This window comes from Pipistrellus kuhlii, unplaced genomic scaffold (genome assembly GCF_014108245.1).
Source record: "Pipistrellus kuhlii isolate mPipKuh1 unplaced genomic scaffold, mPipKuh1.p scaffold_m20_p_37, whole genome shotgun sequence".
NCBI lineage: Eukaryota > Metazoa > Chordata > Mammalia > Chiroptera > Vespertilionidae > Pipistrellus > Pipistrellus kuhlii.
This window is the reverse complement of record NW_023425537.1, coordinates 2447440-2461616: the sequence shown is the minus strand read 5'-3', so window position 1 is coordinate 2461616 and position 14177 is coordinate 2447440. Positions and strand designations below refer to the sequence as shown.

Genomic DNA, 14177 nt, shown 5'->3' with positions numbered 1-14177 from the left:
TGCTTGGTAATATGTGTGTTTGGGAGTTAGTGCAACAACCAGCCAGAAAACCAACTCATTCAAAATCAAGAGAAAGAGAAAATAACCCAAACAGACATTCTTATTAATTCTCACTGTTCAATTTTAAAATGAAGTGATTTGAGAGGAAGTATATGCTAACCAACTTACTACTGATTTATTTCTGGTTCCAGATTTTGAAATCTATTCCACTTTAGCACAGTTTGACCAAAGAGAAGAAAATAAGCCAGCGTGCTTTAGATCATCGGCCACCAACCTCACGGACCACCTGTGATTTGTGGACCGCCAGTTGGCGACCACTGCTTTAGATAACTTTAGAATACAAGTAGTGGGAGAAACTTTTATAAGGAGTGGAAGAGGAACTCATTGGTTAGTAGTGAGGACTGCAGACACTCCTCTGTATTCTGTATTAGCCAGGCAATTATTATAGAACTATAGGAACTTGTAGTTGGTGTGGATCTGTCTGCAGGCACACTGTCAGCAGTGGCTGAGGCTATATTAGACAACTTAAGAGTTGTCCTTGGCTCTGGAAAATCAGGTTACAATACACAGTTCTGTCCATTACCCACTTTCTACATTGTGCCACATAGAATTCAGGCTGTTTTCTCTATTTTATATTTCTTTATGGAATTAATCATTTTGATTATCATGTGGATTCTGCAGTAAACCCATGAGACCAAACAGGATACTTTCTTCAAAAGTACCCAAAATACTTTTTAAAAATATATGTTTCAGAGAGGTAGGTAGAGGGAGAGGGTGATAGAAATATCAGTGATGAGGGAGAATCATTGATTGGCTGCCTCCTGCATGGCCCACACTGGCAATGGAGCCCACAACCCAGGCAAGTGCCCTGACCGGGAATTCAACCGTGACTTCTTGGTTCTTAGATTGACTCTCAATCATACCAGTCAGGCTAAACTACTTATTTTTAATAGAAATGACACACAAGAGTAATTGTAGGACATTTACTTAATTAAAAGTTAATAACCTAGCTACCTCTTATCTGATGAATTATAACATCGCCCACATTAAAATAATACAAAATAAAAAGCTCCCTTCATGAAAAGTAAATCTCTCTTGAACCCCAAATCCCTTCCCATCCATCATCATGGTTTTCTACTCCATATGACAGCCTAGCTCCCAATATACAGGATGAATATTGTGTTCACTTCCGCTCACCTTGTTCCACCTTGTTCCAATCAGGCATTTGTCTCCCAAACACTACTGACACATCTTTCATCAGAGTCACCAGTGACATCACATTGCCACATCCAGTGGGCAGTTCTCAGTCTTCATCCTGACCTTCCTTCATCTCTGACAGATGATCACTCTTTCTCTTGTCACACTTTCCTCACTTCACACCACACATCATGGTTTTCCTTCCATTTCAAGCAATTCTTCTCCTCAGGATCCTTTCTTGGATCCTCCTCATCTTCCCAACCTAAAATTGGGTTGCTCAGGGCTTCATCATTGGAACCCATCTCCTCTAACTACTCTCACTCTGCTGTGGCCATGCCCATGTCCATGGTTTTAAATACCACATATATACTGATAACTTCCCATCTTGTACCTCTGTTCTGGATCTCTCAACTCCAGAATAATATGCTGTCTACATGGCATCTTCATTTGGTTGTCAGAGAGCATATGCCGTTACCACAACAGAACCTCAGCTATTAAATCCCTCATTTCAAATCTCTTCTCTCCTAGTTCCATCATCTCAGTAAGTGACACCAGCATTTACTTGCTTTCTTATTCATGTCCACATTCTCTTGACCCAAATCACAAACCTTACTTGTGAGTGAATACTGCGCATTGGCAAAGAAGCCAAGGCTCTCCCTCATCCCAGTGCAGAAGAGGCAAACAACCAAGGCACAGAACAATACCTGCTTCTCAGAAAAACATCTGAACGTTGTCTTTGGATCCACCACTGAGGTTATCACTGGTCTTCTAGGGGCACACACTTCCTCGGAACCCAAATGAAATGATGTTGGGCAAGAATTTGTTTGCTTTGAGTGTAGGATTACACAGTTAGGGCGTGTACTTACCCAGAAAAATCTTTAGAATGACTGTAATAGAGCGCCTACATTTAAGAAAGGCACACTGGGAAGAAGTTGTACAAGACCTGGAGGTCTTCATAAGAGACAGTCCAGCCCTTTGGGATAGTGAGAAATGTAGGGACCATTTTTGGTCATTTTGTGATTTGGGAGAGATTTCTATTACTGAATAGGATTGAAAGACAAAGATGTAGACAGGCAGTGGGGGGGCTCTTTCTTCTTGGTTCTTGTTTTTTGTGAGCCACCATTGGCAAGGCTGTCCCCTCCGGGTAGGCATGGGAACCCGTTAAAGAAAGTGTTGATTCACGAGAGCGGAACAGAACTCAGTGGCCTTTGTGTGTGGTGAATGCACCCGGAAAGGCAAAGCAGAGCGAGATTCTCCTGTGGGCTTCCTCATCTCCATGGCGGCAAGTGCTGACAGCTTGCGAGAAAGCCCGAGAGGGAAGGATAGAACCCTGAAATGGCTCTTACAAGATGAAAAGGCCATGGGATTTGGACCTCAACTTAATTATCCGTAACTAAGGTAAGATCACGTGGTGGGTCACAAAGCGATTCAAGCCTGAGCCCATTCTCACCTGCTCTCTTAAGCGCCTTCTTTTCGGTGGAATGCCTGCTAAGAGGCACCCGTGTAGTGCTTCCTTTGGCTCCGTAGGCAGGCTTTATTGCCGTACTGCCTGTGGCTGGGAGTAGTCTTTCTGTCTCATATCATCTCTGGGGAGCGCTGGACCACACTGATTAAGAGTGTTTGTGCCATTTATAGATCCGTCAAGGGAAGTAACATTCAGAGACTAAAAATATGATGACTTAGCCAGCCGAGCTTTCCTTACTGACGTGGGACAACGTGGAAAGGGTGCGTCTTTAATTTCCTGTGGAAATGACCACTCATACAACCGTCACTTTTTATGTCTCTGTCACTCTTCCTCGGCTCCACGGGGACCACAGAGTGGCACTGACAATCTGAAACTCTGGATAAAACTTGCTGGTCGTTGGTCTGTAATTAATTGCGTCTTTACAACTAAAAATAGACAGCCATGCCGCAATGACTCATTAGAAAGAAAAAAGAAACCCACCTGCTGACAGGTCATTTCGATAAACAGTCAGCTCCTCACACACTGAAGTCTGAGAAGCATCGAAGCAGCGGGCTTTCTGATTCCTGGCGTTTTCCTTCTCCTCATGGCTGCCCTTCCATTGCGGCTCAGAATTGTTGCCATGGAGTAGGTGACTCCTGGCACTTCTCTCATCTTCAGGTTCCCAGGCCACTAGTGCAGCGGTTCCCAACCTCTTCCATCCCGTGGGCGGACAGACTGGTTAAACAAATTCCTAGAAATCTGCGGCACACCAAAAAGTATATGTCTTGTTGATCTGACCAAAACAAGGTATAATTTTGATTCATTCACCCAGATGGCTATTGTGTTGGCTATTATCCTTTTTTTTCACTTGACAATCATAGGGGAAAGAGGTACCGAAAGAGTCAGGTACCTGTGTGTTTTAAAAGCTGTGCAGCGCCTGTGGTGAAATCGCTGCGCAAGTGCTGGCAGCGGAGGTTGAGATGCTGTAGGCTGTCCACTCGGACGGAAGCTCTGGGCTGCTTGGATGTGGCCTGGGGTTTAGCCAAAAGCATGTCTTATTTATAAAACTCTAAGCTTTTCTATATAAAACCCATTCCCTGCTAAGAGCCATGAAATCACTCTGAGAGTTCAGAAAGAGCTGGGGGCATTGCTGCCAGAGGTTCAGAAAGCCCCTCATCTTGAAGGCAGAGCCCAAACTGGTGCCTTACTCAGTGCAGTGTGACCTTCCCAAGTCTCCTCACCTCTCTGCCCCCTTTAGGAAGCCTTTCGCAATCTCCACCTCTTCGGCATTCTTTCCATTCTTTCATCTCATCCCACTGGGCAGCCGGAGCCTGGGGGGAACAAACTAAGTGAAGACAATGGCTATTAGCTGTTTCAGAAAAGAGGAAACTGATATAATAGCTGAGCCCAGAATCAGATTTCTGCTCACTCAACTCCAAGAAACATGCCTCTTGTCCTCAGGTTTGTGCAAATACAGTGCAGATGTAGTTTTGTACTGCGGAAGGTGGAGAACCATTGCAATGTCAGAGGCAGTGTACACCAGTCCCAACCTGCTCCTGGTAAGGTTTTCTGATCAGTGGTATTCAGCTGGCAGCTTCCAGAACTCACATTCCACCCCTGGCTTCCCTCCCGCCCTCCCCCCTGCCCCCTGCCTCGGCCTGGCCCCTCTGCAGAGCCCATTCCCTGCAGGCCAGCCATGCTACTGAGGTCTGGGGAGATATGCTGGGATGAGCTGGCCTGAGGGTAATACAGTAAAGATGGGAGTGAGGGCCAGGGACATTCTTTTGTGTATACATAGTTTAATAAAGACCAACCAGTCACTTCACGTGGGGAGTTTTAGAAATCCAAAGGTCTGCCTCTGTGGTTGTCACAGTGGCTGTTTCAGATCAGCTGAGGCAAGGGGCCTGTTTTGTCCACGTAATCAGTTTCCTGAGAAATTGGCATCTACTGTTACACAGAGTTAATCTGAGTGGGTTCTCAGCGTTACCCTTTTCCCAGGGATGGGGATCAGAGGTAAAGTACCTGGTCTGGATTTCTGTAAGTAAGCGGTAGGGATGAGGTTCAAACAGAAAAAAATCTGACTCCAAAAATCAAATCTAAGCGATTGAAGTAAAGGCTCTCCCCTCTGTTCAGCTCCCAGCTCTGCTTCCCTTGTCCCTGCCTCTCCCTGGGTGGCCGGATGGCTGCCTGACTGGAGCCCTGTCACTCTTCTCTACCCTGCCCTCCAGAGGTTTCCTGAGCTCTGTCCTCCCACAGGCAGAGCTGGGCCTGCCTCCACCCATTCAATGCCCACTCCAGGTCAAGCTTAAATTCTAAGGTCAAAGACCTTAGGAATCTGGCCATTATATCACATATTGAGCCACTTTTGTCACATTTGACACTTAGGAAGGCATTTGACACTGTCTCTAGACTCTCTCAGCTCCCTGGGCCCACTGGCTACAGAGTGAGAAGCTGTGAGTGGTGTATTTCACCAGGCCAGCCGCTAGACCAGCCTTGGCAATGACCGCCCATGGCTAAAACACTTGCAGGACACTGCCCTCCATCTACAGTTTTAGGAAAGTACTACTCCCACTTAAAAAAAAAAAAAAAAAAAAAAAAAATCTAGCCCAACTGGGTTTCTCAGTGGTTAGAGTAGGGGTGTCGAACTCAATCAGAGAAGGGGCCAAAATCTAAAATCCAGCCTAAATCGCGGACCGAATGGTTTACTGAACAGTCATAAACTGTCATTGTGATGGAAACGCAGTGATGTGCAGTGATGACAGCGCGGTGCGGGCCACATTGCAAGGCCTGGCGGGACGGATTTGGCCCGCGGGCCTTGTGTTTGACACATGTGGGTTAGAGCATCATGCCCTATACCAAAAAGGTTGTGAGAGTCTATTCCTAGGTTGCAGGTTCAATCCCTGGTTGGGGTGCATAGGGGCGAGAGGGTGAGCCAATTCTTAGTTAATCAATGTTTCTCTTACTCCCTCCCCCTTCCTCTCTCTCAATGCACATATCTTCAGGAGAAGATTACAAAATATATTTTTTTTAAATTCTAGACTCTAATGATAATACATTCTTTACCTATGTGCAGTTTTGTTTTTGTTTTGTTTTCTTAAATGAAGATGGAAATGTGTTCTGGTGTTTTTTTTTCCTATCGTCACCTCACCACCTTGGGTTGTTTTGCATTCTTTTTTATGAGAATCAGTTAGGTGTGGCCACAAGAAGAGATGGCGTCAGGGCTTAGGAAAAACAAAGTTTATTATAGTCATAGGTCCTCAAGACCGGAGACGTGGCATGCTACAAAGACCCCGGGGGAATGACACCAGGTGGTCAGGGGGTAGAGATAGGAATGAGGGGAAGGTCTAGGTCATGGTCTCTGCCGGGGTTTGCACGGAAAGGAAAGGTAGGCCAGGGTGAATGGTTTATAATTGGCCTGTTTGGAAAATCTGGCAGGCTTTGGGCTATGGGGTGGTCCCTAGTTGCTCGGTACCTGGCCCTGGATGATGAAGGCAGAATTTTGCCTCCTTGGATACTCGGGCCAGAGTGAGGAGAGCAAAAGCACACTCCGGGCTGGGTCCTCCTGTTTCTAAAAATTGGCTCGCCCTCTTGGAACAACGCTGGGCAGTCTCTCCCCAGCCAGAGGAGGGCCCAGAATCACCATTATTATTGGAGGAAAAGGCAGGTTTCTGATCACAGTTGGAGAACACCCTTGAGGAAAGCCAGCCAATTTCCTGTCTCCCTCAGTGAAAATGGCCTTTGCCTAGTTACATTGAAATCATAAACAACCTACAACACGTGTGGGGGAATGTTGGCGCTCTAACTCCCATATCAGGAACCAAATCACACATGCAGGCATAAACACACACATACACACTCACTCCTCTTCAGCGCTGAGCCTTTATGATCAAGACCGATCCCTCCGTAAGAGTCAGGTTTCTTGCTGCAGGAGTTCATGCCAAAATAAGTGTGGACTTTGGATCCAAGCAGTAGGAAGCTTTACCCTTGTGCTTTCCTCAGGATGCTCTGTGACATCATGCACACTCCATTGTTTTCCCCTCTGTGTTCAGACACTTTGGTGTAATTCCAAAGGGCGTCTGAAGGCAACAACCGCTCCCTCCAGCTCACCCATTGGCTGCGTAGTCTCACCTTTGGAAACGTTCTTCGCCATGAGACAGCATCACCCCATGAGTTCCCTCTGGAGCCTCTTTCCTGGCTGACACTTTTCCGGATTCTTAATGGCTCCATCTGGTGGGCTTTTGCTGGTTGAAGGTCCCTTGTGCTGTATATACTGATGTGAAGTTCAAGAGCTGAGCTTTTCCTTGCAGGGGTCTTCAAACTACGGCCCGCGGGCCACATGTGGCCCGCAGAGGAGTCTGATCCGGCCCACCAGGTATTTTGGGCAGTGAGCGCAGCCGAGGTGTTACAGTAGGAATTAGTAGTTCATATAGTCCGGCCCTGCAGCTCTCTGAGGGACCGTGATCTGGCCCCCACTTTAAAAAGTTTGAGGACCCCTGCGTGTGGAGACCTATCTCAAGGAAGCTAGCAAACAACCACAGTTCCCCAAATATATCCTGCATCCCTGTGTTTGGAGTCCCAGGAATAGCATATACCCTCAATTCTAGAATCTGGTTGGATACACAAAAGATATGCACAATCCAAGAACATGACCTAGTCTTCATGCACCATTTATAATCGAGTCATGGATGAGTGGGACACAATCCCAGTTCTTTCACTTTCCATCTCTCTGACATACAGAGGAGACTCCATTTCTCTCAGATTTAGTCTGCGAACGGACAAGACATGACACCAACTTTTCAGGATTGTTGTTCGGATAAGGGGCAAGTGGCACAGCACAGCACCAAAGCTCTGAAAGATGGGGTCCAGCAAGACCAAGGGGCGGAAGTGAGAGCTGGGCGCACAAAGGGAAACCTTGGTCAGCATCACAAGTTTTCTGTGAGCTGGACCTGCAAGGCTGCACCACACTGAACTGCATCATAGGACTGTTCGGTTCCCCAGCTGTCACTGTTGAGATAGCTGAGATTTTGATTAGCGTGTTCTTTTGAACCTACAAGAAAATCTCCTTGGGTAAAGGGACCTATGCCCACAGATGGGCAAGATCACAAATCCCAATGTGTCACTTCTGTACAAAGAGTGTTCTTTGAATAGAATGACAGGGAAGAAGGCATGAATGACTCTGCCGGGGAGAATGAGTGGAGACCAGCTTAGCTGATGGCACAGGCATATTGATTGTACCTTCATACTCAGGCAGCCCTGGGACAAAGAATCAAATGGGAACTCCGGGTTGGTGGTGCTGGGGAGTGAGCAGCGGCACTTGCATTTTGGTTTTCAGGAGATTGTGGTGTCATTTAGCCAATTGTGAATGACTAGTATGTCTCTTCTCTTAAATATTTGTGGCTTTGGAAACTTGCATGGGCTATTCACAAGTTGTTGAAAATCTGATTTGAGGATTGGCTCCTAATTTTTATTTTTCCAATGAGAGCATCCCATCTGTTTCTACAAGAAAGTTACATGACATATGGGGATTCGAATGCCAATAATGTTTACATTTCTCAGTTACAAAGCCAATATTTCTTCCTTTGGTCCTACAATGGAAAAAACTATCTGAGTCCATACCATATTATTTCTGTTAAGATTTTAAACTTTTGCAGTATTGCCAAGGCTCCTCTGTTGAATAAGTGTTATCTATCCTACATGGATACAAAGTGGCATTCTGATTAAGTTGAAACAAAAGTTAATTTTATTACCAGATAAAACATATCTTACCATCCCCTCTTCAATCAACCTCAAAAGGGGGTCATGCTGGCTACATTTATAATGGTTGCAACTAATTTTAATAAAATAAGCAGCTAAAATGTTTAATTTTCAAAACACATTAGAAGTATTTCTCCATATGCTGAATTTTTGGCTGTGGGTGAATTTTTATTTTAATGTGGGAAATCTGTTTGTTCAAACCAAGCACCACTCACATTTCCATAGGCAGATTATCTGCTGGGTGAATTAGCCCAAGGGATTAAAAATAAAAACTCCCAAACTGCCTTATGCTTTACCACCCAGAATGTTCCCCTTGATTACATCCTGTTTGTCTGACAGCTTGAATTCAGGGAACAGAAAATCATTTTCATAGCCGGCCATGCACAGAAATGGGGCATTCTTTCCAAAGCAAATGATTTATTCTAAGCCAAATGCAAATCGATTTCTCACTGCTTTCCTTCTGTGGCTCACCTATGGCACCATCTTCCTGCATTAGCCTAGAAAATCAAGAATTAACCACAAAAGCAGAATGCTGGAAAAGCTCCTTTGCTCTGTGGGGGAGGAACAAACTTCCCTCTACCCTCAAGATCTAATAATCATATAGACATGAGACAGGTCCACTAAAGAAAAGAACCAAATGTAATACATACATATGTACCAGAACCTGGAATACATGAGAGTGTCAGATACCCCACATTCAGGAGAGGGTCAGAGAAGGAAGGAGAGCAGGAGCATATAAGACATCCTGAGCTACGGATGACATAAGGTGCCTTGGGAGCATCACGGGTGCAGGGTGATAAGAAGTTTGTCCTGCCCTATCCATAGGGGGAAGAGGTTATGTCTGAGCATCGCTTTTTATGGACAAGGCCTCTAATTCAAATTCTTCTGTGTCGTTAAGGAAGGGACAGGCATTTTCTCTTGAGTGTGTGACTAAAGTTGCCTTTAGCTCAAAACATCTGCACAACTTGGGGTGACTTTTTCTGAACCTTACAGCACCTGCCAGGAAAGATCTCAAACATAAGCACCTTCCTTTTGGCTCCACAACATCATGCCACTGTGATGGTACTCTGCCACAGACCTTGTGCTCTTGGCAGGCTGTTCTGATAGAAAGTCTATAGTATCCTCGGCAAGACTGACCTCCTCAAGGGCAGCAACAGTCCTCACAACCCTCAGTGACAGTCCCCACATTGTCTCAGATGTTTAAATGTTGACCGACTTAGAGAATTCATAAGGGCTGTGTCCATGTTCCTTTACAGGCATTGGTATTTATTGTATATATATAAAATACTAAGCAATTGAACGACCAAATGACCAGTCAACCAGTTGCTATGATATGCACTGACCACCATGGGGCAGATGCTCACTTCAGGAGCTTCCCGCTGGTGGTCAGTGCATTCCTTTAGCCAACCTCCTGTAGCCAGCCAGCTCCCCCCCGCCCCAACACTGCCATTAGCCCAGTTGGGGAGGGGGGGGCTAGCCAGCCAACCTCCTGTGGTCCCTACCCTCACCAGCTGACCCCCCATCAGCCCTGATCGCTGGCCAGGCTGAGTGATCCCCCACCCGTGCACAAATTTGTGCACAGGGTCTCTCAATACTTGGATAAATATAGTGTCTCATAGTGAGTGTTTTCATATCTTACCATCAGGTTTAAGGAGAAAGTGCTATCTGCCTCTCCCTGAGCTCCCAGTGCCCATCACAATGAAAAGTCCAACCTAAGAGATGCTGGGAGCAGTGCCACTTCTTGTCTTAGGTATCAATCACTGGGGTCACCTCTGCTTGTATCGGCATTCATAGATGAAGAATCAAAACCTCTGTCTCAATAGGAAGACTCATTCTTCTTGTATTGTACTGTGCTGGAGACACAAGAACACGTGGTGGAGCAAGTATAGAAAATAAAACACAGGGGTATTCCAGAGCCTATCGAATGCTCTGACTTCCATCAGCGACCTACCTCTTCCATCACCTGTAGTCAACGGCAATGCTTTTGTGCCAAGTGCCCTTGCAAAGGTACAGGCTAATAGTTAGCTAATCTCCTGTGATCGGCAACGCACTGATTAAGGTTTTGTCTTAATAGGTTTTCTGTCTGCGTCTTCCTAGGGAAAATACTTCTCAATTTGTTTATGTCCACAAGGGAAAATGGGAATTGAAGTAACAGTCAATAACAGTCGCTTTACTGTCCTCCATAATAAAGCCAACCTGTGTTTTCATTTTAACTGCTTAAAACAGAACTCAATCATTTAAAGATCAAAGAAGTTATAGACATTATCCAAGGGGTTCCTGATCTACAAGCAAATCACACGTGTGAGTTCAGTGATTCCCAGAGAATGAATAGACTAATAAAGAGACTCTCTGCAAATTGACAAAGAGGCAACTTTGCAGGTAGTGCTCACAAGATGGGAAAACAGCGAGGTAGGACTTGGCTTTCTGTTGGAATAGCATAAATACGGAACTTGAAGAAGGTCAAAAGCCACAGCGCATATGCTTACCATAAATTACAATGGTTTTGGAATGGATAGTCAGATCAACCAACACAGCTCCCAAACCAAATGATATGGGAGCTATCAAAGGTCAGTCATAGGTAACCCAGCATTTAGAAGGAAAGCAGGTGGCTAGGACAAAATGACTTCTGTTCTTAATGATACATGTGCGTTTTCTGGGCCGCCCGCCCTGTCATGTCTCCCTGAGAATGATGTCACAGCAACCAGGTCTAGAAGGGAAGTTTCCAATAAGTCTGGGCAGGTGGCAATCAGTTATTCATGGTGAAAAAACTGGCGCTTTCGCTCTCTCGCTCTCTCGCTCTCTTTCTTCCCCCCCCCCCTTCACATGGATCTGCATTTGAATGAACTGTACTCATAGCTATAAACATGACAGTTACATACATGTTAAACACAAGTTACTATGAAGGGAGGTTTGGAGACACAACTTCACTTAACTCTGCCATGCAGTCCTATGGTCTTCCCTTGTCCAGTGGGCAGTTGGGGGCTCAAAGAGGTGGAATAACTTTTGCAAACATGCAGTTAGTCTTACCAGTAACCAAGCATCTAAACTGCCTCATGTCTGCCAGATCCAGCCTCTCAATTCTTGAGACTTTAAGGTAGATTTCCATTTTGAGGATATATAAGAATCAACTGGGGCAGGGGGGAGACAGTCAGAATGTTTGGGGTGAAATCCAAGGTTCTGCAGGTGAAAAATGCCCCCTAGGATTTCAGAAGCAGATTGTTAGAAGACCATGCTTTGACAAACACTGACATACTAGACTGCGTGTAAGGGTATCCAAATGAGATTTTGAAGTTCATGAATATGAATTATTAAGAATTATTAAATATCTAGGGCCAGCTATTTAAGCAAATCTATATCATGAATATCTAATTGCTATCCTCAAATGTATTCATTTCAAAGGACCATTTACTTAGGTCTTAAAAGTCTATCAACATAGACCTTAAAGTAGTAAAGTTGCAAAACAGCACAACTTTTAACATTTTCTTTCCAAAGTTATTGGAAATATTAAGATAAAAGAAAGATTCCAAAAACAGATTTTGGTCTGCCGAGCCAAGAAATGAAGGTATTAGGAGTTTAATATGTTTTGGAATGGGGAAGGGGGAGAGGGGTGCTGGAGGGGGCTGCGGTGGGTGCCTGTTTAATTTTAACTCGGCTTCGTGTGCCCCCAGTTCGTTCCCAGCTGCTTTCATGATTTCCCCAATTGGTCCCCCGTGGCCAAATCTGACCCAACTCCCTCTGACCCCTCCCCCTTCCTTGTTTCAAATGAGATCTGGTTTTACTTAGATGAATTAAATGTCACTATATTTGTTTCTGTGGATTGTTCCAGCAAAAATTACAGCATCAGTGTCTGACTTTGAACGTCTGTAAGACTGTCTGCCTCTCTGGGCTATTTATAGCTGCCTTTTCAACACGCTAATAAATGCTTTTAGATTTCTGCTGGTTTGCTTTCCCCGTGTGCAGCCTGAGAATCGGTCCACTTCAACAGTCCCAGCTGAAAATACCTAGTTTCCTTTTTTTTTTTTTTTTTTTTGAAAGTAATTTATGCTCATTGCAAAATTTCAGAAAATATCAATAAGCAAAGAGAAGAAAAGTGTGTGTGTGTGGGGGGGGGGGGAGTGAGAGACAAAGTATCAGACCAAGCAGAGAAGGCCACAAGGAGCATTTTGTTGTGTCATTCAGTCTCTTCTCCATCTCCATGCTGAAATATATTGAAACTTAGAAGTGTATATTGTATTGTACCTGCTGTTTCACAGCCCCGTTTTATTTTTTCCATTGAACAGTGGCTTCTTTTTTCCTATAATTCTTTCACTCTATCACCTTTAATGGCTACATTAAGAGCAGAGAATAAGGATAGGATATGATTGTACCATGACCTATGAAACAATCCCCCATTTATTGATGGCTAGGCATGGGCAACATTCACTACTACACATAGCCCTACAGGTTAGCTGTAACTCTCTGCCCATCCAAGATCATGTCTTTTGGGTGGATGCTACAACCTTTGCTGGATCAGAGGATGTACCAAGTTCACAGACTATTGTCACATAGAACCAACTTACATCCAGAAATAGTTCACGTAAAATCTATGCACGTTATGTGTGAATGAATCTTTAATGTGACAGTAAAATAACCTGCATTAGTGTCAGAAGAACTACATTTCTAATCATTTAATCACTGTTTTAACACAGTTTACTGAACACTTTTTAGTATTAAGCACCTTTTTTTGTTCAACTTCAGATTTCCAGATAGTTCTGCGGCATAATTGAGTAATTACACGCCGTTTTTTTTCTTTCTTTCTTTTTTTTTTTTTAAACTGTGTGTGAGCTGGCAGCTGGGACTGGGGAAGGTGAGGTCAATGGAAGGCCCTGAGCGCTGGTGTCTGGAGACCTGTCAGCCTTGATGGGTGTGCAGTTCTAGCAATGACATTCTCCTGCTAGGATTAAAATGCCTTTGAGTGCTCAGTGGGTATTGCTTGAGGATTTATTGGTTCATCCCTTCAAAATATAACTAATGAGTGCCGACCTGCCACATATTTCTATAGCTGCTGGGGGCATAGTGGTGAATAAGACAAAGGGAGCTTCTCTCATGGAACTTACAATCTAGTCCAGGAGGCAGTCCAGCCAAAAAACAAGAAATTCAGTCAGTAGTGGAAAGTGTGTTAAAATGAATAAAGCATGTGAATGAGACACAAAACTGGTGTGAAGGACGCAGTGGAATGTGGGACAAATTGTTAAAAATCGGGACTGTCCCACCAAAAGCGGGAAGTCTGGTCATCTTACTGTAGTTGCCTGGAGTAATAGGACCCAGCACCCTGTTTCCCTTCTCAAGATTTTCTGATTGGCCGCTCCAAGGTCATGTGACCCTGATCCAGAGCAGGGTGAAGAAACACTGGCATCACCCCCTATACCAGCCACCATCATCTCTTCCCTGGCCAGTGGAATACCTTCCTGGCTTATCTCCACCATGTCTGCTTTTAAATTTCTCTGACCAATTTTCCACTGGAGAGGCAGAGATTTTTTAGAAAGGCAAACTTTATCATATCACTGCTATGTCCTACCTCTCTCTATCTTTCCAGGCTCAGCTCCCCCGGACACCCCCCTCTGCCTCAGTTTCAGTTCTTTGGAAAGCATGCCCTGTGCATCCGTGCATCACAGAGCCTCTGCGAATGCTCTTCCTCTGCCCAGGAAACTCCTCTGTTTCTTCTTATTCAGTGAAGTCCCATCCATCTTCTGGATTGTAGCTCAGGCATCCATCTCTCCCAGACAAGATCAAAACAGAGGAG

The 14177-nt window shown here is 44.8% G+C and overlaps 2 protein-coding genes across 4 annotated transcripts in view; both read left to right on the top strand.

The window, feature by feature from the left end:
* The window catches only part of KCNJ2 (potassium inwardly rectifying channel subfamily J member 2), a 76673-nt gene that overhangs the window by 17485 nt on the left and 45011 nt on the right, over positions 1–14177 (top strand). The window lies entirely within an intron of this gene.
* The window catches only part of KCNJ16 (potassium inwardly rectifying channel subfamily J member 16), a 40471-nt gene that overhangs the window by 17529 nt on the left and 8765 nt on the right, over positions 1–14177 (top strand). The window contains exon 1 of one of the 3 annotated variants that reach the window (XM_036407685.2): positions 2239–2595. The exons of the other annotated variants lie outside the window; for them this stretch is intronic. The gene's annotated coding sequence lies outside the window, so the exon portion shown is untranslated. Of the gene's footprint in view, positions 1–2238; positions 2596–14177 lie in introns of those variants that run through there. 3 annotated transcript variants of the gene reach the window in all.